This window comes from Patagioenas fasciata, chromosome W (assembly GCF_037038585.1).
Source record: "Patagioenas fasciata isolate bPatFas1 chromosome W, bPatFas1.hap1, whole genome shotgun sequence".
Lineage (NCBI taxonomy): Eukaryota > Metazoa > Chordata > Aves > Columbiformes > Columbidae > Patagioenas > Patagioenas fasciata.
The window spans coordinates 65159391-65168472 of record NC_092559.1 but is presented as its reverse complement, the minus strand read 5'-3'; positions in this window follow the sequence as shown (position 1 = coordinate 65168472).

Sequence of the window (9082 nt, the reverse complement as noted above, 5' to 3'; positions counted from 1 at the left end):
ACCTGGAGAAGAGAAGGCTCTGGGGAGACCTTATTGCAGCCTTTCTGTACTTAAAAGGGACCTGTGAGAAAGATGGGGACAGACTTTTTAGCAGGGCCTGTTGCGATAGGACAAGGGGTAATGGTTTTAAACTAAAGGAAGGGAGATTCAGACCGGACATGAGGAAGAAATTTTTGATTGCCCAGAGAGGTGGTGGATTCCCCATCCCTGGAGACATCCCAGGCCATACTGGACAGGGCTCTGAGCAACCTGAGCTGGGTGAAGATGTCCCTGATCATGGCAGGGATGGGACTGGATGAGCTTTGAAGGTCCCTTCAATCCAAACTATCCAGTGATTCCATGAAAATACCAAGTACTACAGTCTGAGGTTGTGGATTCACAACACAGAACCTTTGTTCTTGCAAATATTTGGTATTAAGCTGGATTTCAAAAGATTTGTTAAACTTGGGTATCTATTGATCATGAAAAAAATTAATACCAAGCTGCTTTTAGATGAATGAAAAGAAGCCTAAACAAAGCTCTTTACACTGTCCTAAGCTGCACTGCAGCTATTGATCTTCGTCTCCAGCCAGTACTTCCTGTCCAGCCTCACTTCCTGCCGCTCATCAGCAAGGCACTTTCTACTGACAAATTACTTGCTGAAATGATTCAGTGTAATTAAATAAAATCAAGACCTCATTAGTGAAGAAATAAAATGATCCTTAACCACATAGGGAATGTTTTGGAGAGGCTGAGGGACCTGGGGAGTTCAGTCTGGAGAACAGGAGGCTGAGGGGAGACCTTCTCGTTCTCTGCAACTGCCTGAAAGGAAGTTGGAGCCGGGGGGGTCAGATTCTGCTCCCAAGGAACAAGCGACAGGATGAGAAGAAACAACTTCAAGTTGCACCAGGGGAGGTTGAGATTGGATCTTGGGAACAATTTCTTCCTGGAAAGGGTTGTCGGGCATTGGAAGAGTCTGCCCAGGGCAGTGGTGGAGTCACCATCCCTGGAGGGGTTGAACAGACACAGAGATGTGATTCTCAGGGACATGGGTTAGTGCCAGGGTTGGGTTAACAGTTGGATTCTATGATCTTGAGGGTCTCTTCCAACCAAAATGATCCTATGATTCTATTAGTGCATTTAATTCAACTTCCATTGCAGTGCTGCTTTCTTCTCCCTCCCCAGCCTCAGGGTGGGTGAAGCTTTGATACAGGCTGAAAGATTCTTCCCTTCTGACCAAGCTGAGTCCTGTTAGAGACATGAACACGTGGTGGCGATGAGTTCAAGAGGTGGGTCATGAAATCCAAATCAGACCTGGGATTACTCTGTAGTGAGCCTTTCCTTCACTCTCAGCAGTTTACGGTGTGTATGATGGAGGAGACCGAGGCAGGAGAATGGAGGAGAAGGGTGCAGGGAAGCCCAAAGAGGAGCAGGAGAAAATGTAGAGTTAGAACAAGCCCTCAGGTTGTGGCACTGCCTAGAAGGATAGGAGGTGGGAAGGATGAGAAACTCGCTCATTCTTGGTGCCTTTTCCTCCAGAGCACTGTGGTGATGATCGCATTAGGCCGGGATTAATTACAGACCATTCAGTCCTTGTTGCTGCTTCTGGGTTCAGCTCCGCTGAGGTCTCCTAGTTTCTGTGTAAAACACATTTGTTTCCCTTCTTCCTTCTGGAAATGAAAATCATTGTCTTATTTAGCTTCATGAAATTTGGGAGTGATAACATGGTGTGATGCCTTGGGATGTCAACCTGGAAGAGCTCCAAAAAGTCACTCTTTTTTATAGCTCCTGTACAACTTCGTGTATCTTTTCATGAGCATTTCATAATACTTTATCGGCTATTATTTCAGAGAATATTTTTGTTGGCTCAATGCTTATTATTCCATTCTGGTTGATGGCAGCCTCGCATTTGGTCACTAAAAAAACAATTTAGCTATCATGGTTTTGTTAAAAACAAGACCAGTTTCTCTTTTAGTGAATTTTCCTTTCAACTAAGTTCTTCTAAGTAACTGCACTTTTCTGAATGTGGCTGCATGTTTTTCAGACACTGTTCACTCCAGAGTTGATAACGGTAGCAATGGCATGCAGAAGAGACCCAGGTTTAGACTTATTGCTATGACAGTCAAGGTTATTGATAAATTTTGCATGTCTCATAAGTGAGAGGGGCATATTTGCAAGGAGGAGTGAACATAACAGGTAACTAAAATTGATCAACTGAGTATTCCATCCCATACACATCATACACCCTATAAAAGTGGGAGATCAAGAGAGTCTCGCTCTCTTCAAACATGGCCGGCATCTGAAGAGGACCTTGCCTGTTGTACCTGCGATCCAAGGTCTGTTTCCAGACCCTGCATCCCTGAATCCAGTTCCAGTCCAGACCAGGACTTCCAGGTGCCTGCCCTGCAGCTGCTGGAGAAATGCCAGCTGCACCGTGGGCAGCGCTGCACTGCCCCAGGAAATTCAAGATTGGTTTTGTATATTTTCTCTATTTATTAGTAGCATTAGTAAAGCATTTTAAACTTTTTCCAACTTGCAAGTCTCTCTCCCTTTTCCTCCAATTCCCCTTCCTTGGTGGGGAGGGCAGGGGGTTACAAGATGGAACACAGGAGGTTCCACTTAAATACGAGAAGAAACTTCTTCACTGTTGGAGTGAATAAAGGACTCTGCACTCAGATTCAATGTGAATCACGCTAAAGTCATTTATTACAGAAACAAGCCTCCTTATATATGCAACTATTCTCTGATCATGCGTCCACGCTCCAATTATGCATTCACTGATTGGATATCATCTATGTTCACGAGCTGTCCATGCGCTGAAGTCTCACTGCTGATAGGTCCGTTGATTTACGCCACGTTGAAGCCTTGTTATTGTAGAGTTGCTTCTCTCCCATGGCAGGTCCTGTTTTCAGCCTTTGAGTTGGCTTTGAAATTTCTGGCTGGTTCAGTAACAAATCTCCATCTAACAGAAACCCCTCCACAATTCCCCCTTTTTGTTCTTGAACCAACCAGGCCCCATTTACAGCACGGTGAATCATCTTTGAAATACACTACAATATACAACACATGATTAACACAATAATTACAGTTACATATAATGCAATTAAGCCTTATTTAATAAGATCAAACAACTACCCACTTATTCCAAAACTTATAAGCTATATGTTAAACCTTAACTTTACTACGGCAATCTTATTAATGTACGGTTCTAGTTTGTCTAAAGCACTTATTAATAGATTTAGAATAATCAAACAAGTTAATACAGTACAACCATAATCGTAATGTTAAAAGTAGAACATTTATAACTGCGTGATTTTGTAGAATAACATGTCTAATACCATCAACATCTACTATGAATTGAGTTAGTATCTCAGAGGTTAGATTAGTCTGTTTAAAAGACCAATAGCTTAACTTTGATATGTCTCTTAAAGCTTTACCAGCTGCTAGATCAGTGAGAAAGAGTGCAGTAGGTACTATGGTAGGAATTTCTTATGATTTTACCTGATTTTTGCATTGACTATCTAAGTGTAATATCGCCCTTTTGACTCGCCTGCTGTTTGCTCAAATTGCCATTCTCCACAGAAGGTACACCACCTTCTTGCTAATAGGCTTCTGGACCACCAGGTCTGTGAGCATCTATAACACTGAATTAGGATTCATGGTTTACGTCTGAAACAGTCCTCACAACTTATCTCCCTCCTGTCCGTCTGCATTCATTGAATCTTTGTTGTCTTTATTCAGCCATGGCTTGACCCATTTCGTGGGAATCCACTTCGACCCTCGGCCTGTAATGACACAAGCTTAACCCTTTCCCCAAGTTATCAATTGATGTGGTCTTTTCCATTCACTAGTGATTTGACCATAACTAATGTAGGTTCTTTCTGATTTAGCATGGTTTTGGGTCATACTTGCAAAGTATTTCATCACATACAATGCTTTTGACAATTGGTGTTGTGGTGTTTCCCCTACTTCCCCCCGTTTTTTAAAAAACAAACAAACAAACAAAAAAAGTTCGGAATCAGATACGTGCCTTGGATCTTGACTACATACTCAAAATCACAAATCAAATTTAGAGGTTCCTCCTTAGAAAGCTCTAAATAATTTAAAGCTGTGCCAAGTTCTGCTAATTGGGTTGAACCTTCAATAATTTTTACACGATGATGCCAATTGTTATCTTCACTCTAAACCACTACAGCTTTATGAGACTTCCCAGAACCATCAACAAAAACTTTGCAAGTATGTAGGATCAGACCAAATACAAGTATGGCCTGTGACCTGATGTTAAAGACCTGCAGGTTCTGCAGCAATTTATATTTAGGCATGCCAAAAGCTGTGCTGTTAAGAAAACCAGCTAGTGCAATCTACAAGGACATAGATTGCAAACAAAAAATCAAAATTAAATTTCATAAATGGTACATAGATGACAAAAGGATCATGGCCTATTAAGACTTAAATTCATTCCCTGCATTTTCTTGATCAGAGTAACAACTGGTATATAACTGCAAGGGCAAAAACTCATGGACTCCACACAATCCAAAATGAATTCAAGCAAAGCCATTTATTACAGAAACAAGCCTCCTTATATATGCAGTTATTTCCTGATCACGCATCCACGCTCCAAGTATGCATTAGCTGATTGGATATTGTCCATGTTCACGAGCTGTCCACGCGCCTGAGTCTCACTGCTGTTTTTCAGGGTGCTGTTTTTCAGCCTTTGAGCTGACCTTGAGATTCCTTTGGCTAGTTCAGAAATAAATCTCCATCTAATAGAAACCCATCCACACAAAAACCTCAAGAAAATCCCTCAAATCTCCCACAATTCCCCCTTTTTGTTTTTGAACCAGCCAGGCCTTGTTTACAACACGTGGAATCATCTCTGAAATACACTGCAGCATACAACATATGATTAACAACAATGATTACAGTTACATATAATGTAGCTAAGCCTTGCATAATAAGATCAAACAACTACCCACCATTTGTCAAACCCTAATTCTACTATGACAATCTTATTAATGTGCTGGGTTAGTTTGTATAAAGTACTATGAATAGATCCAGAATGATTAAACAAGTTCATACAACATCTTTCTCTTAAATTCATCACAACCATGTCCTTACAATAACCACAAAAATCTATAAGCAACACGATTTTGAAGTATAACATGCCTAACACCATCAACATCTACTATTAATTGAGTTAGTATCTCAGAAGTTAGATTAGTCTGTTTAAAAGACCAATAGCTTAACTTTGATATGTCTCCTAAAGCTTTACCAGCTGCTAGACTAGGGAGGAGTGCAGTAGATACTATGGTAGCAATGTCTCATAATTTTATCTCATTTTTGCATTGACTATCTAAGTGTAATATCACCCTTTTGGCTTTCCTGCTGATTGTTCAAATTGCCATTCTCCACAGAAGGTACACCACCTGCTAATAGGCTTCTAGACCACCAGGTCTGTGAGCATCTATAACACTGAATTAGGATCCATGGTTTACATCTGAAACGGTCCTCACAACTTATCTCCCTCCTGTCCGTCTGCATCTGTTGAATCTTTGTTGAATCCACTTCAGTCCTTGGCCTGTAATGACACAAGCTTAACCTTTTCCCCAGGTTATCAATTGATGTGGCCTTTTCCATTTACCATTGACCAGTAATTTGGTCATAACTAATGTAGGTTCTTTCTGAATTAGCATGGTTTTGGGTCGTACTTTCAAAGTGTTTCATCACAGGGCAAATTTAGGCTGCATCACTTAGATATAAGTGATTCATCACATAAAATGCTTTTGACAATTGGTTTTGTGGTCTTTTCCCTACTTCTCCCCCCTATTTGTTTAAAAAAAAAAAAACACAACAAACAAAAAAAAAAAAAAAAAAAAAAAAAAAACAGTTCAGAATCAGATACGTGCGTTGGACCTTGATTACGTACTCAGAATCACAAACCAAATTTAGAGGTTCCTCCTTAAAAAGCTCTAAGTAATGTAAAGCTGCGCCAAGTTCTGCTAATTGGGTTGAACCTTCAATAATTTTTACACAATGATGCCAATTGTTATCTTCATGCCAAACCACTACAACTTCATGAGACTTGCCACAACCATCAAAAAAAGTGTGCAATTATGTAGGATCAGACCAACTACAAGTATGGTCTGTGACCTGATGTTAAAGACTTGCAGGTTCTGCATCAATTTACATTTAGGCATGCCAAAAGCTGTACTGTTAAAAAAAAAAAAAAACCACCAGCTAGTGCAGTTTACAAGGATGTAGATTGCAAATAAAAAATCAAAATTAAATTTCACAACTGGTAGATATATGACAAAAGGATCATGGCCTATTAAGACTTAAATTCATTCCCTGCATTTCTTGATCAGAGTAACAACTGGTATATCAGTCTGTTAGCATTCTCATCATACTGTCCCACAATAGCCACAGGTTGTTTCTATGTTGTAGCTATAAATAGACAAATCTGCAAGTCCAATCGAATGCAGTCAGCCTGTAAGGTTGTCATAAATTTATTCATCAAAGTCTCTAACTCCATTGTAGCTGTCATATTTATTGGATATTGTTTTCCCTTACCGGATCGAAGTCCTGTTTCAGATCTATCAGTGCAGTGTTTGCTTTATTGAAGCATTGGCAGTTAATACTATTGGAAATACAGCATTCAGAATTTCCTTGGAGATTTCTCACTTGCAGCAAGCAGTTCTGCACCATCGAAGCAGCTTCTTGTAGGACATGCACCTAAACAGAATTTTCAGAAAATGTTATTTGAGTTTACAATTTACTTAACAAATCTTGACCCAAGAGAGGTATAGGACTTTCTAGCAAATAGAAGAATTCATATGGTAAAACTTTGTTCCAAATTTGGCATTCCATTGGTCTCAAAAAAAAATACCTGTCTTTCTTTCTTTCTTTCCCATGATCTCAAAAACTATCATGTTGAATTTACTAAGAAGTTTTTACAACTATTTACCACAGAATAAGTCTATTAACAAATTTTTTGTTTAATTTTCCAGTTTCATTAGAACTACCGGTCTACTAGGGATGCCTTTAAACTTCACCCTCAGACTGCTCCACTCAGTATTACATCACTGCAGTGGGGGGAGAGAAAACCCCCCTTTCACCGCCTTGAAAGCAGGCAGTCAAATTTTCTTGTTGTTTTTTTTTCTTTCTTGCTGAAGTTCAAATGTACCAAGGCCATGGAGCTGGTGTAATCGCTGGTATGAAGTAGGAGGCTCTGGCAAACTCCTCATTTACAATGAGCTGAGTTTATCTTGCAGCTTCACACAGGCCTGAAACTGATGTTTAAGCACAGGCCTGGGATATTTTGCTCTTTTGTTTTCCCATTTCATTCCAACCATAATACACTTTACATGCAATTCCAAGCAGCTCAGCAATAGTTACATTCTTTAGCTCCATTTACCTTTTCCAATTTACAGCTGTCAAAAACCAGTATAATTAACATAAATCCATTATTCTATTTTCCTAGATCCAAATCAGTTAATATTCTAGCAACTTTTAAATACAACCTCTTCCAAATTCACATCTATCATAGCATTTAGTTTTAGTTCCCATACCTCCAACAAACACATAAATTCAATGTGAATCAAAGTTTAACAACTTAAATTCTTTTCTGGTCTCAAAATTATTAGATAACAATATGACCAATAACTCTAATGTATAAGGATGCATCCTAAGGGGGAGCAAGGTGGTATTTTACTAGTGGAACCGGTTCCCATTTTGTAATCATCTCCCCAAATAAAATTCTTTTGGTACCAAATATATATATATATATATGTATGCAAATTAAAATACTGAGCTCAGATATAAAAACCAAACACCAAGTTCAAATATGCAGATAGATCACAGTTACACTAATTTAAGACAGTATCTCAGTTTTTGCATTGCACCTTTGAACTGCTTACTGTTCAACCAGGTGGAGGTACTGCTGGGTCTCCCTGACAAAACAGGTCAGTGTGTGCTGGAGCCCAATTGGCACCCGCCCCCCCACCACCGCAGCAAGCTGGACTGGGCAAAGCTTTGATTAGTGTCTCATCTGGTGTGCTACAACTGTTATTCCAAAACCAGGATTCTTTACATGATGTGCATAAAAAAGAGCCAAATCCAGCACATCGAGATGAGACACAGCCTATCACAGTTGCGCAAGTCTGGATGTTGGAATAAAGCTAGCATGCTAGAAAGAAAAGTAACAGCTACTACACACAAAAATTTTACCGTCACATTCATGTAGTAAAGAACTAAATTACTCGTGGTCTTCTGTATTATCACAAAACGCACTTTTTGAGTCAACGGATTCTCATGATTTAACAGTCTGTGAACTTACTGTACCATATAACAGACAAAGACCTATTAAACTGTAATATGCTTATACAGATACCTACAAAGAAAACAGGTTAATAAGGAAAGCATCTTGCAGACTTCAGCAAGTTTACTGTGACCTGTGTGTTATCAGTTAACTCTCTCTCAGCTTGTGGAAGTTCAAACCGTTCCGCCTGTAAAACTGTCTGTAATGATCTAATGATCTCTTGTAGAGTTTTATTTTTGTCCTGCTCTTCTCGCCTTAAAAACATTATTTGCAACAAGGTGTTATACTTCAAGATTCTGTTCTCCAGACACTTTTCCCAATCATTTAACTTATACAGCAGACAACACTAATTTCAGCATTTAACAAGATCATATTTTCACCTATTTCCAAGTTTTTTCCTATGTTCTAAAACACCTCCCAATACCGATTACTTAGGAACATGACTGAAAACAGTCGTGCCTGACCCTGTCTCGTAATGGCAGCATGAGTGGGAAAAATGGGGAGAAGGTTTTACGGCGCACTTAAAAACAACTAGTAAAACAATTAGCTCACATTCCTGACAAGCTGCTTGATTTGCAGAGAGGCAATACACAGGAGCACATAATATGTACTGTAAAACTCGCAGATAACACGTTGATAGCAAACATTAGCATTCTCTACTGCTAATTTCAACACCAGTGCTTCCTTAACTTCTAAGTTTTCAACCTGCTTATTGATGGCCTCTTGAAGGTGGTCAATGAACTGCATGTAATTCTCATTGGGACCCTGATAATAGTTGTAAATAAT